Below are 13,065 nucleotides of genomic sequence, written 5' to 3' on the forward strand. Positions count from 1 at the left end.
ATAACATTGTCTAATGAGATTTCCAATGAACGTAGATATAACATATGATAACTACAACATAAAGACAGTGGATAAAGGGACTGATTTGGTGGTAAGATTTGGTTTTTTTTTTACATTCCACTGGAAGTGGTAAAATATTAATTCTAAGTAAAATGTGGAAAGTTAAGTATGTATATATAAATTCCTAGTGGGACCATTAAAAGAATGTACAAAGAAATACAGTAAAAAACACAATCAATATATTAAAATGTAAAACTAAACAATATTTAAATAACCCAAAAGAAGGTATAAAAGAAAAAAAGTTGAACAAAAAACAGAGGGAAGAAACAGAAAAACAAATAATACAATGTTAGACCTACTACAAACATCAATAATTAATTGTAACTGGTGTACATATACCAGTTATAAGACAAGAGTTAGTAAGATTAAAAACAAGACCCAACTATTTACTGTCTAATAGAAAACCACCTTAATTATATAGGTAGGTTAAAGTAAAAGCCTAGGAAAATATATACTGTGAAAATATTAATCTAAAGAGAGCTGAAATAGCTATATTACTGTCAGAAAAAGCAGACTTAAAAGCAAGTAAAATTATCAAAGATAAATATTATATAATGATAAAAGGATCAACTGACCAACAAGTCACAGAAATCCTAAACGTGAATATTTCTAACAACGGAGCCTCAAGACACATGAAGCAAAAACTGGTAGAACTAAAAAGAGAAATGGACAAATCCACAACTGTAGACAACAATACTCCTCAATAAGGAATATAAAAGTAAGGAATATAACAAGTAAACAAAATCAGCAAGGATAAAGAACTAAGCAGCACCATCAACCAACTTAATTTAAATGACATTTATAAAACACTCCACCAAAAAACAGCAGAATAACATTCTTTTCAAGTGCACATGGAATATTCATCAAGAAATAATATATCCTGTATCATAAAAAAAAGCCTCAACAAATTTGAAAATAATAATGTAACACAGAGTGTATTCTCTGACCTTAACGGAGGTAAACTTTATGTTTATTTATTTATTTATTTTATTTCCATTCTTTAAAAAATATTTTTATTTAAAAAAAAATTTAACATCTTTATTGGAGTATAACTGCCTTACAATGGTGTGTTAATTTCTACTGTATAACACTGAGGTAAACTTTAAATCAATAACAGAAAGATTACTGATGTCTCAAAAATTTGGAAATTAAATATGCCATATGGGTCAAAGAGGGAGCCTTGAAGGAAATTAGAAAGTATTTCCAATTGAATGACAATGAAAATACAACATGTCAAAATGTATGGGATGCAGCTAATGCCATACTTAGAAGAAAGCATAGCATCAAATGCTTATGTTAGGGAAAAAAGGTTCAAATCAACATTCTAAGCTTCCATTTGAGAAACTATCTTAGAGAAAGAGGAGAAAAATAAACCCATAACAAACAAAAAGAAGGAAATAATAAAGAGCAGAAATTAATGAAACTGAAAAAGATTAAAAAGCAGAGAAGTGAGGAGAGCTTCAAGATGGTGAAAGACTAAGACGTGGAGATCACCTTCCTCGCAACAAATACATCAGAAATACATCTACATGTGGAACAACTCCTACAGAACAACTAATGAACGCTGGCAGAAGAGCTTAGACCTCCCAAAAGGCAAGAAACTTCCCACATACCTGGGTAGGGCAAAAGAAAAAAGAAAAAACAGAGACAAAAAATAGGGATGGGACCTGCACCAGTGGGAGGGAGCTGTGAAGGAGGAAAGGTTTCCACACACTAGGAAGCTCCTTCACAGGCAAAGACAGGGGTGGCGAGGGGGAAGCTTCAGAGCCATGGAGCAGAGCGCAGGAACAGGGGTTCAGAGGGCAAAGCAGACAGATTACCGCACACAGGATCAGTGCCAACCAGCTCTCACCAGCCCGAGAGGCTTGTCTCCTCACCCAATGGGACGGGTGGGGGCTGGGAGCTGAGGATCCTCCTTCAGAGATCAGATCCCAGGGAGAGGACTGGGGTTGGCAGCGTGAACACAGCCGGAAGGGGGCTAGTGTGCCACAGCTAGCCGGGAAGGAGTCTTGGGGGAAAAGTCTGGAACTGCCGAAGAGGCAAGAGACTTCTTCTTGCCTTGTTGTTTCACAGTGCGCAAGGAGAGGGGATTCAGAGCACCGCTGAAACAAGCTCCAGAGATGGGCATGAGCCATGGCTATCAGTGCAGACCCCAGAGATGGGCATGAGACACTAAGGCTGCTGCTGCAGCCACCAAGAAGCCTGTGTGCAAGCACAGGTCACTATCCACACCTGCCCTCCCAGGAGCCTGTGCAGCCCGCCACTGCCAGGGTCCCATGATCCAGGGACAACTTCCCTGGGGGAACACACGGCATGACTCAGGCTGTTGCAACATCACGCCGGCCTCTGCTGCCACAGGATCGCCCCACATTCTGTACCCCTCTATTCCTCTGGCCTGAGTGAGCCAGAGCCTCTGAATCAGCTGCTCCTTTAACCCCGTCTGGTCTGAGCGAAGAACAGATGCCCTCAGGCAACTTACACGCAGAGGCGGGGCCAAATCGAAAGCTGAACCCCAGGGGCTCTGCAAACAAAGAAGAGAAAGGGAAATCTCTCCCAGCAGCCTCAGGAGCAGCGGATTAAATTTCCACAATCAACCTGATGTACCCTGCATCTGTGGAATACCTGAAAAGACAACAGATCATCCCAAATTGAGGCAGTGGATTTTGGGAGCAATGATGTATATATATATAGATATATTTCCTTTTTCTCTTTTTGTGAGTGTGTATGTGTATGCTTCTTTGTGTGATTTTGTCTATACAGGTTTGCTTTTACCATTTGTCCTAGGGTTCCGTCTGCCCCTTTTTTTCTTCAGCATGGTTTTTAGTGCTTCTTATCATTGTTGGATTTGTTTTCTGGCTTGGTTGCTCTCTTTTCTTTCTTTGCTTTTTTTTTTTTTTTTTACTTTTTACTTTTTTTATTTTTAATAATTATTTTTTATTTTAACAACTTTACTTTATTTTACTTTAATTCTTTATTTCCTTTATTCTCCCTTTTATTCTGAGTCGTTTGGATGACAGGATCATGGTGCTCCGGCTGTGTGTCAGGCCTGTGCCTCTGAGGTGGGAGAGCCGAGTTTAGGACATTGGTCCACCAGAGACCTTGCAGTTCCATGTAATATCAAATGGCAAAAATCACCCAGAGATCTCCATCTCAGCACCAAGACCCAGCTCCACTCAACGACCAGCAAGCTCCAGTGCTGGACACCCTATGCCAAGAAACTAGAAAGATGTAACACAACCACACCCACTAGCAAAAAGGCAGCCTAAAATCATAATAAGGTCACAGACACCCCAAAACACACCACTAGATGCGGAGCTGCCCACTAGAAAGACAAGATCCAGCCTCATCCACCAGAACAAAGGAACCAGTCCCCTCCACCACGAAGCCTACACAACCCACTGAACCAACCTTAGCCACTGAGGGCAGACACCAAAAACAATGGGAATTATGAACCAGCAGCCTGTGAAAAGGAGACCACAAACACAGTAAGTTAAGCAAAATGAAAAGACAGAGAAACACACAGCACATGAAGGAGCAAGGTAAAAATCCCACCAGACCAAACAAATGAAGAAGAAATAGGCAGTCTACCTGAAAAAGAATTCAGAGTAATGATACTAAAGATGATCCAAAATATTGGAAATGGAATGGAGAAAATACAAGAAATGTTTAACAAGGACCTAGAAGAACTAAAGAGCAAACAATGATGAACAACACAATAAATGAAATTAAAAATTCTCTAGAAGGAATCAATAGCAGAATAACTGAGGAAGAAGAATGGATAAGTAACATGGAAGATAACATAGTGGAAATAACTACTTCAGAGCAGAATAAAGAAAAAGAAAAGAAAACAATTGAGGACAGTCTCAGAGGCCTGTGGGACAACATTAAACACACAAACATTCGAATTATAGGGGTCCCAGAAGAACAAGAGAAAAAGAAAGGGACTGAGAAAATACCTAAAGAGATTATAGTTGAAAACTTCCCTAACATGGGAAAGGAAATAGTTCAGAGAGCACAGAGAGTCCCATACAGGATAAATCCAAGGAGAAACATGCCAAGACACATATTAATCAAACTATCAAAAATTAAATTCAAAGCAAAATATTAAAAGCAGCAAGGGAAAAGCAACAAATAACATACAAGGGAATCCCCATAAGGTTAACAGCTGATCTTTCAGCAGAAACTGTGCAAGCCAGAAGGGAGTGACCGGACGTATTTAAAGTGATGAAAGGAAAAACCTACAATCAAGATTACTCTACCCAGCAAGGATGTCATTTAGATTTGATGAAGAAATTAAAACCTTTACAGACAAACAAAAGCTAAGAGAATTCACCACCACCAAAGGACCTTTAAAACAAATGCCCAAGGAACTTCTCTAGGCAGGAAACACAGGAGAAGGGAAAGACCTACAATAACAAACGCAAAATTTAGAAAATGGTAATAGGAACATACATATCGCTACTTACCTTAAATGTAAATGGATTAAATGCTCCAACCAAAAGACATAGACTGGCTGAATGGATAAAAAAAGAAAACCCATATATATGCTGTCTACAAGAGACCCACTTCAGACCTAGGGACACATACAGACTGAAAGTGAGGGGATGGAAAAATATCTTCCATGCAAATGGAAATCAAAAGTAAGCTGGAGTAGCAATTTTCATATCAGACAAAATAGACTTTAAAATAAAGACTATTACAAGAGACAAAGAAGGACACTACATAATGATCAAAGGCTCAATCCAAGAAGAAGATATAACAATTGTAAATATTTATGCACCCAACATAGGAGCACCTCAATATATAAGGCAAATGCTAACAGCCATATAAGGGGAAATCAACAGTAACACAATCATAGTAGGGGACTTTAACACCCCACTTTCACCAACGGACAGATCATCCAAAATGAAAATAAATAAGGAAACACAAGCTTTAAATGATACATTAAACAAGATGGACTTAATTGATATTTATAGGACATTCCATTCAAAAACAAGAGAATAAACTTTCTTCTCAAGTGCTCATGGAACATTCTCCAGGATAGATCATATCTTGGGTCACAAATCAAGCCTTGGTAAATTTAAGAAAATTGAAATCATATCAAGTAACTTTTCCGACCAAAACGCTATGAGACTAGGTATCAATTACAGGAAAAAATCTGTAAAAAAATACAAACACATGGAGGCTAAACAATACACTGCTTAATAACCAAGAGATCACTGAAGAAATCAAAGTGGAAATCAAAAAATACCTAGAAACAAATGACAATGAAAACACGATGACACTAAACCTATGGGATGCAGCAAAATCAGTACTAAGAGGGAAGTTTATAGTAATACAATACTACCTTAAGAAACAAGAAACATCTCAAATAAACAACATAACTTTACACCTAAAGCTGTTACAGAAAGAAGAACAAAAAAACCCCAAAGTTAGCAGAAGGAAATAAATCATAAAGATCAGATCAGAAATAAATGAAAAAAATGAAACTATAGCAAAGATCAATAAAACTAAAAGCTGGTTCTTTGAGAAGATAAACAAAATTGATAAACCATTAGTCACACTCATCAAGAAAAAAAGGAAGAAGACTCAAATCGATAGAATTAGAAATGAAAAAGGAGAAGTAACAACTGACACTGCAGAAATACAAAGGATCATGAGAGATTACCACAGGGAAATATATGCCAATAAAATGGAGAACCTGGAAGAAATGGACAAATTCTTAGAAAAGCACAACCTTCTGGGACTGAACCAGGTAGAAATAGAAAATATAAACAGACCAATCACAAGCACTGAAATTGAAACTGTGATTAAAAATCTTCCAACAAACAAAAGCCCAGGAGCAGATGGCTTCACAAGAAAACTCTATCAAACATTTATAGAAGAGGTAACACCAATCCTTCTCAAACTCTTCCAAAATATAGCAGAGGGAGGAACACTCCCAAACTCATTCTATGAGGCCACCATCACCCTGATACCAAAACCAGACAAAGATGTCACAAAGAAAGAAAACTATAGGCCAATATCACTGATGAACATAGATGCAAAATCCTCAACAAAATACTAGCAAACAGAATCCAACAGCACATTAAAAGGATAATACAACATGATCAAGTGGAGTTATCTCAGGAATGCAAGGATTCTTCAATATATGCAAATCAATCAATGTGATACACCATATTAACAAATTGAAGGAGAAAAACCATAGGACCATCTCAACAAATGCAGAAAAAGCTATCGACAAAATTCAACAACCATTTGTGATAAAAACCCTCCAGAAAGTAGGAACAGAGGGAACTTATCTCAACATAATAAAGGCCATACATGACAAACCCACAGCCAATGTTGTCCTCAATGGTGAAAAACTGAATCCATTTCCACCAAGATCCGGAACAAGACATGGTTGCCCACCCTCATGACTATTATTCAACATAGTTTTGGAAGTTTTAGCCACAGCAATCAGAGAAGAAAAAGAAATAAAAGGAATCCATATCGGAAAAGAAGAAGTAAAGCTGTCACTGTTTGCAGATGACATGATACTATACATAGAGAATCCTAAAGATGCTACCAGAAAACTGCTAGAGCTAATCGATGAATTTGGTAAGGTAGCAGGATATAAAATTAATGCACAGAAATCTCTTGCATTCCCATACACTAATGATGAAAAATCTAAGGAAACACTCCCATTTACCATGGCAACAAAAGAATAAAATACCTAGGGATAAACCTACTTAAGGAAACAAAAGACCTGTGTGCAGAAAACTATAAGACACTGATGAAAGAAATTAGATGATACAAATAGATGGAGAGATATACCATGTTCTTGGATTGGAAGAATCAACATTGTGAAAGTGACTATGCTATGAAAGCAATCTACAGATTCAATGCAATCCCTATCAAACTACCACTGGCAGTTTTCACAGAACTTGAACAAAAAATTGCACAATTTGTATGGAAACACAAAAGACCCCGAATAGCCAAAGCAATTTTGAGAAAGAAAAACGGAGCTGGAGGAATCAGGCTCCCTGACTTCAGACTATACTACAAAGCTACAGTAATCAAGACAGTATGGTAGTGGCACAAAAACAGAAATATAGATCAATGGAACAGGACAGAAGCCCAGAGATAAACCCATGCACATATGGTGACCTTATCTTTCATAAAGGAGGCAAGAATATATGATGGAGAAAAGACAGCCTCTTCAATAAGTGGTGCTGGGAAACTGGACAGCTACATGTAAAAATAAACGAAATTAGAACACTCCCTAACACCATACACAAAAATAAACTCGAAATGGATTAAAGACCTAAATGTAAGGCTCCACACTATCAAACTCTTAGAGGAAAACATAGGCAGAACACTCTATGATATAAATCACAGCAAGATCCTTTTTGACCCACCTCCTAAAGAAATGGAAATAAAAACAAAAATAAACAAATGGGACCTAATGAAACTTAAAAGCTTCTGCACAGCAAAGGAAGCCATAAACAAGACGAAAAGACAACCCTCAGAATGGGAGAAAATATTTGCTAATGAAGCAAATGACAAAGGATTAATCTCTAAAATTTATAAGCAGCTCATGCAGCTGAATATGAGAAATCAAACAACCCAATCCAAAAATGGGCAGGACCTAAATAGACATTTCTCCAGAGAAGATATACAGATTGCCAACAAACACATGAAAGAATGCTCAACATCAGTAATCATCAGAGAAATGCAAATCAAAACTACCATGAGGTATCACCTCCCACCAGTCAGAATGGCCATCATTAAAAAATCTACAAACAATAAATGCTGGAGAGGGTGTGGAGAAAAGGGACCCCTCTTGCACTGTTGGTGGGAATGTAAATTGATACAGCCACTATGGAGAACAGTATAGAGGTTCCTTAAAAAACTAAAAATAGAACTACCATACAACCCAGCAATCCCACTACTGGGCATATACCCTGAGAAAACCATAATTCAAAAAGAGTCATGTACCAAAATGTTCATTGCAGCTCTATTTACAATAGCCAGGACATGGAAGCAACCTAAGTGTCCATCGACAGATGAATGGATAAAGAAGATGTGGCACATATATACAATGGAATATTACTCAGCCATAAAAAGAAACAAAATTGAGTTACTTGTAGTGAGGTGGATGGACCTAGAGTCTGTCATACAGAGTGAAGTAAATCAGAAAGAGAAAAACAAATACCGTATGCTAACACATATATATGGAATCTTAAAAAAAAAAAAAGGTTATGAAGAACCTCGTGGCAGGACAGGAATAAAGATGTAGCCCTACTAGAGAATGCATTTGAGGACATGGGGAGGGGGAAGGGTAAGCTGGGACAAAGTGAGAGAGTGGCATGGACATATATACACTACCAAATATAAAATCAATAGCTAGTGGGAAGCAGCTGCATAGCACAGGGAGATCAACTCGGTGCTTTGTGACCACCTAGAGGGGTGGGATAGGGAGGGTGTGAGGGAGATGCAAGAGGGAAGAGATATGGGGATATATGTATATGTATAGCTGATTCACTTTGTTATAAAGCAGAGACTAACACAGTATTGTAAAGCAACTATACTCCAATAACGATATTAAAAAAAAAGTAAAGAAAAATCAATGAAACACTTGAAAAAATCAGTAACATTGATAAACCTTGAACCAGACTGACAAAAAAAAAAGAGAAAAAACACAAATCGCCACTCTCAGGAAGAGAGGATACCACTACAGATCAATCAGACATTAAAGCTATAATAAGGGAGTACTATGAACTGTGCTTATAAATTCAACATCTTGGATGAAATGGACCAATTTCTTGAAACTACTAAACTCAGGATTCACCCAAGAAAAAAACAGATAACCTAAACAGTTGTATGTCTATTAAAGAAATTAAATTTGTAATTTTAAATCTTTCACAAAAGAACCTCCAGGCCCAGATGATTTCACTGGCAAATTCTACCAAATTTTTAAAGAAGTAATATCAATTCTACACAATCTCTTCCAGAAAATAGAAGTGGTGGAAGCACATTCCAGCTCCCAACTTTTCTGACGTTGCCATTATCATGATACCAAAACCAGACATGGACAGTACAAAAAAAAAGAAAAACTATAGTCCAATTTCTCTCATGAACATAGACGCAAAAATCCTCAACAAGATAATAACAGACAAAATACAGTAATATATGAAAAGAATAATACATGATGATTGATGGGGTTTATCCCAAGAATTCAAGGCTAGCTCAACTTTTGAAAATCAATCAACATAATCCAATATACTAACAGATTATAGAAGAAAAACCACATGATCAAATCAATTTCTGCAGAAAAAGTATTTGAAAAGTTCACATCAATTTGAGATAAAAAGTCACAGTCATGTAGAAATAGAAAGTTACTTCCTTAATTTGATGAAGCCCATCTCTCAGAAACCCACAGTTAACAGAAAGCTTAATGATGGAAGACTGAATGCTTGCCCTCTAAGATTAAGAACAAAGCTCATGGATGTTCACTCTCACCATGTTTATTCAACACTGTAGCCCTTAGCCAGTTCAATAAAGTACGAAAAAGAAAGAAAAGAGGTATAGATTGGAAATAAAAAAATAAAACTGTTCTTATCTGCAGACCATGTAATTTATGAAAAAAATTCCAAGGAGTCTACAAAAACAATCCTGGAACTTATCAGTGAGTTAGCAAGACTGCAAGATACAAGGTCAACATATTTTTTTAAATAAATGATATTTTCATATTCTAGCAATGAACAATTCAATTTTCAATTTTCTGAAATTAAAAAAAATATTCTTTACAATAGCTCCAAAAAATTTAAATACTTAAGTATAAATTGGTCAAAGTATGTGCAGTATCTGTGTGCTGAAAATGTAAAAAACACTAATGAAACAAATCAAAGAAAACCTAAATAAGTGGAGAGATATACCATGTTCATGGATTGGAAAAATCCATATAGTTACAATGTCATTTCTTCCCTAAATTGATCTATAAATTCAATGCAGTTCCAATGAAATTCCCAGCATGACTTTTTTTTAGGTACAAAAGAATTGATTTAACTACCTCATATTTGCTGTCCAATTATACTCTACTATATACTATAGTGATATACAGTGGGAAATTCCTTGTGTTTTGCAGTGAGTAGAAATATAGATTTTGGTAATATAACAAACAGGCTTGTGGTAAAACAGTCATCAAATATATGTGACTATTAAGTGATTTTAATAAAGGAATATACTTGAATATTAAGAGAAGTTGGAGGAATGCAAACTGTGAAAAATAAAATATAATTGAAAAAAACCTGATTTTAAAACTATGTGAAAGGCAAAGACTAGAATAGCCAAACTATTTTGAAAAAGAAAAATAAAGCTGAAGGAATCAGACTACCTGATTTTAAGACTTACTATAAAACTACAGCACTCGAGACAGTGTGGTATTGACAAAGGGACAGACACATAGGTCAGTGGAAAAGAACTGAACCAGAGTTAGATTCTATTGGCTACACAAATATGGCCAATTGATTTTCTTTTTACAAAGGTGCAAAGGCAGTTCAAAGGAGTAAGGATAGTTTTCATCAAATGGTTTTGGAACAATTGGACATCCATATGCAAAAAAGTGAAACTCAATCTAATCCTCACACTTCATAGAAAAATTAACTCAGTATGGCTAAGTGAAATAAGTCAGACAGAGAAAGACAAACACCACATGATCTCATTTATATGTGGAATCTAAAAAGAAAAACCAAACTGAGCTCATAGAGAACAGACTGATAGTTGCCAGAGACGTATCTGTGTGTGTGTGTTTCTGTGTGTGTGTGTTTCTGTGTGTGTGTGTACATGTGCACACATGTGCAATGGGTGAAGGGAGTCAAAAGGCACAAACTTCCAGTTATAAAATAAGTAAGTTATGGGGATATAATGTACAGCATAGTGACTAGAGTTAATAATACTCTATTGTATATTTGAAAGTTGCTAAAAGAGATCTTAAAAGTTCTCATCACAAGAAAAAAATTTTTGTAACTATGTATGCTGATGGTTGTTAACTAGACTTATTGTGGCGATTACTTCACAATATATACAACTATTGAATCATGTTGTTCACCTGAAACTAATAGAATATTATATGTCAATTATATCTCAATTAAAAAATTAACTCAGAATGGTACATAAGTGTAAAACATAAAACTATGGAACTTTTAAAGGAAAACACAGGAGAAAATCCTCATGATTTTAGCTTAGTCAAAGCATTAAAATATGACACCAAATCACCAGCCCATTAAAAATTTTGATAAACTGGACTCTAACCAAACTAATACCCTTTTTTTCTGTGAAAGACACTGATAAAAGAATGAGAAAAAACAAGCTACAAATAGGGAAAAAATATTTGTAGATCTCATATCTAACAAAGGACTTGTATCAAAAATATGAAAAGAACTCTCAAAATTCAACAGTAAGAAAGCAACAACCCAACTTTAAAAACTGGTGGAATAATTTCAACAGATATTTTACCAAAAGTGATATAGGCCTGGCAAATAAGCACATGAAAAAATGTTCAACACCACTAGCCATTAGTAAAATGCAAATTAAAACCACAGTGAGAAACCACTATACACCTAATAAAATGGCTAAAACATTTTTTTAAATAAATTACCAAATGCTGGCAAGAATGTGAAACAGCTAGAACTCTCATGTGTTGCTAATGGGAATGAAAAATGGTACCACCATTCTGGAAAAACAGTCTGGAGATTTTTTATATAGTTAAACATACACTTGCTATATGACCCAGCAGTCCCACTCTTGGTATTTACCCCAGAGAAATGAAAACGTACGTTCACCCAAAAACCTGTGCATGAATATTAATAGCAGCTCTATTCATAAATACCAAATACTGGAAAAAACCCAAATGTCCTTGAACAAATGAAAGGATAAACAAGCTGCAGTATATCCATATAATGGTGTATTACTCAGTAATAAAAAAGAATAAATCAAAGATACATGCAACTACATGAAGGAATCTCAGTGACATTACACTAAGTGAAGGAAGCTAGTCTCAAAAGGTAATATACTCTCTGATTCCATTTATATGACATTCTGGAAAAGGTGAAACTACAGGAACAGAGAATAGATCAATGGCTATCAAGACTTGAGGTGATGGAAGGGTTTGGCTAAAGGGAAAGCAAAAAGGAGGTGTTCTTTTTTGCTTTCCTTTTAGCCAACAATTTGTGATAAAATTGTTCTGGATCCTGACGGTGGTGGCTGTTACATGAAATTATACACGTGTTAGAACTGTATACCAAAAAGTCCATTTTTACTATATGTAAATTAAAAAAAATAATTTAAAAATAGTGGCAATTGATACAGTTTATATTATATCTTGTTCCAGGTAAGATTTTAAATGATTTCCTTTAATTGTAAGATGCTTGGCTAATTATCTTAAGTTAAATATAAACATAAGAAAAACATTTGCTCCCAGAACTTGCTTAAAGGTGAGCCTCAATCGGGACTTCCCTGGGTGGCGCAGGTGGTTAAGAATCCACCTGCCAATGCAGGGGACACAGGCTCAATCCCTGGTCCGGGAAGATCCCACGTGCCATGGAGCAGCTAAACCTGTGCGCGGCAACTACTGAGCCTGCGCTCTGGAGCCCGCAAGCCACAATTACTGAGCCCATGTGGCACAACTACTGAAGCCCGCGTGCCTAGAGCCCATGCTCGGCAACAAGAGAAGCCGCCGCAATGAGAAGCCTGCGCACCGCAATGAAGAGGAGCCCACACTCGCCGCAACTAAAGAAAGCCCGCGTGCATCAACGAAGACCCAACACAGCCAAAAATAAATAAATAAATAAATAAATTTAAGATAAAAAAGGTGAGCCTAAATCCTTGAAAAGCTGCTTACCTTAAATTCTCCTTTTTATCCCTTTGATGCTTTCACTTTCTTTTCCATCTTTCTTGGGTGCTCTACTCTGCCTCCTCATCTCTCTCCCCCTTCTTTTCTGTGCTTTTGTCTTTATCCGAGCT

The 13,065-nt window shown here is 36.4% G+C and overlaps 2 protein-coding genes across 3 annotated transcripts in view; one reads left to right on the top strand and one right to left on the bottom strand.

The window, feature by feature from the left end:
- The window catches only part of SPAG1 (sperm associated antigen 1), a 92,318-nt gene that overhangs the window by 40,651 nt on the left and 38,602 nt on the right, over nt 1–13,065 (bottom strand). The window lies entirely within an intron of this gene.
- LOC309792289 (uncharacterized protein) overlaps nt 1–13,065 on the top strand; it is a gene marked incomplete at its 3' end in the record, with an annotated part of 65,898 nt that overhangs the window by 14,177 nt on the left and 38,656 nt on the right. The window lies entirely within an intron of this gene.

The sequence above is a fragment of the Mesoplodon mirus genome, assembly GCF_964341445.2.
Source record: "Mesoplodon mirus genome assembly, chromosome: 16".
NCBI lineage: Eukaryota > Metazoa > Chordata > Mammalia > Artiodactyla > Ziphiidae > Mesoplodon > Mesoplodon mirus.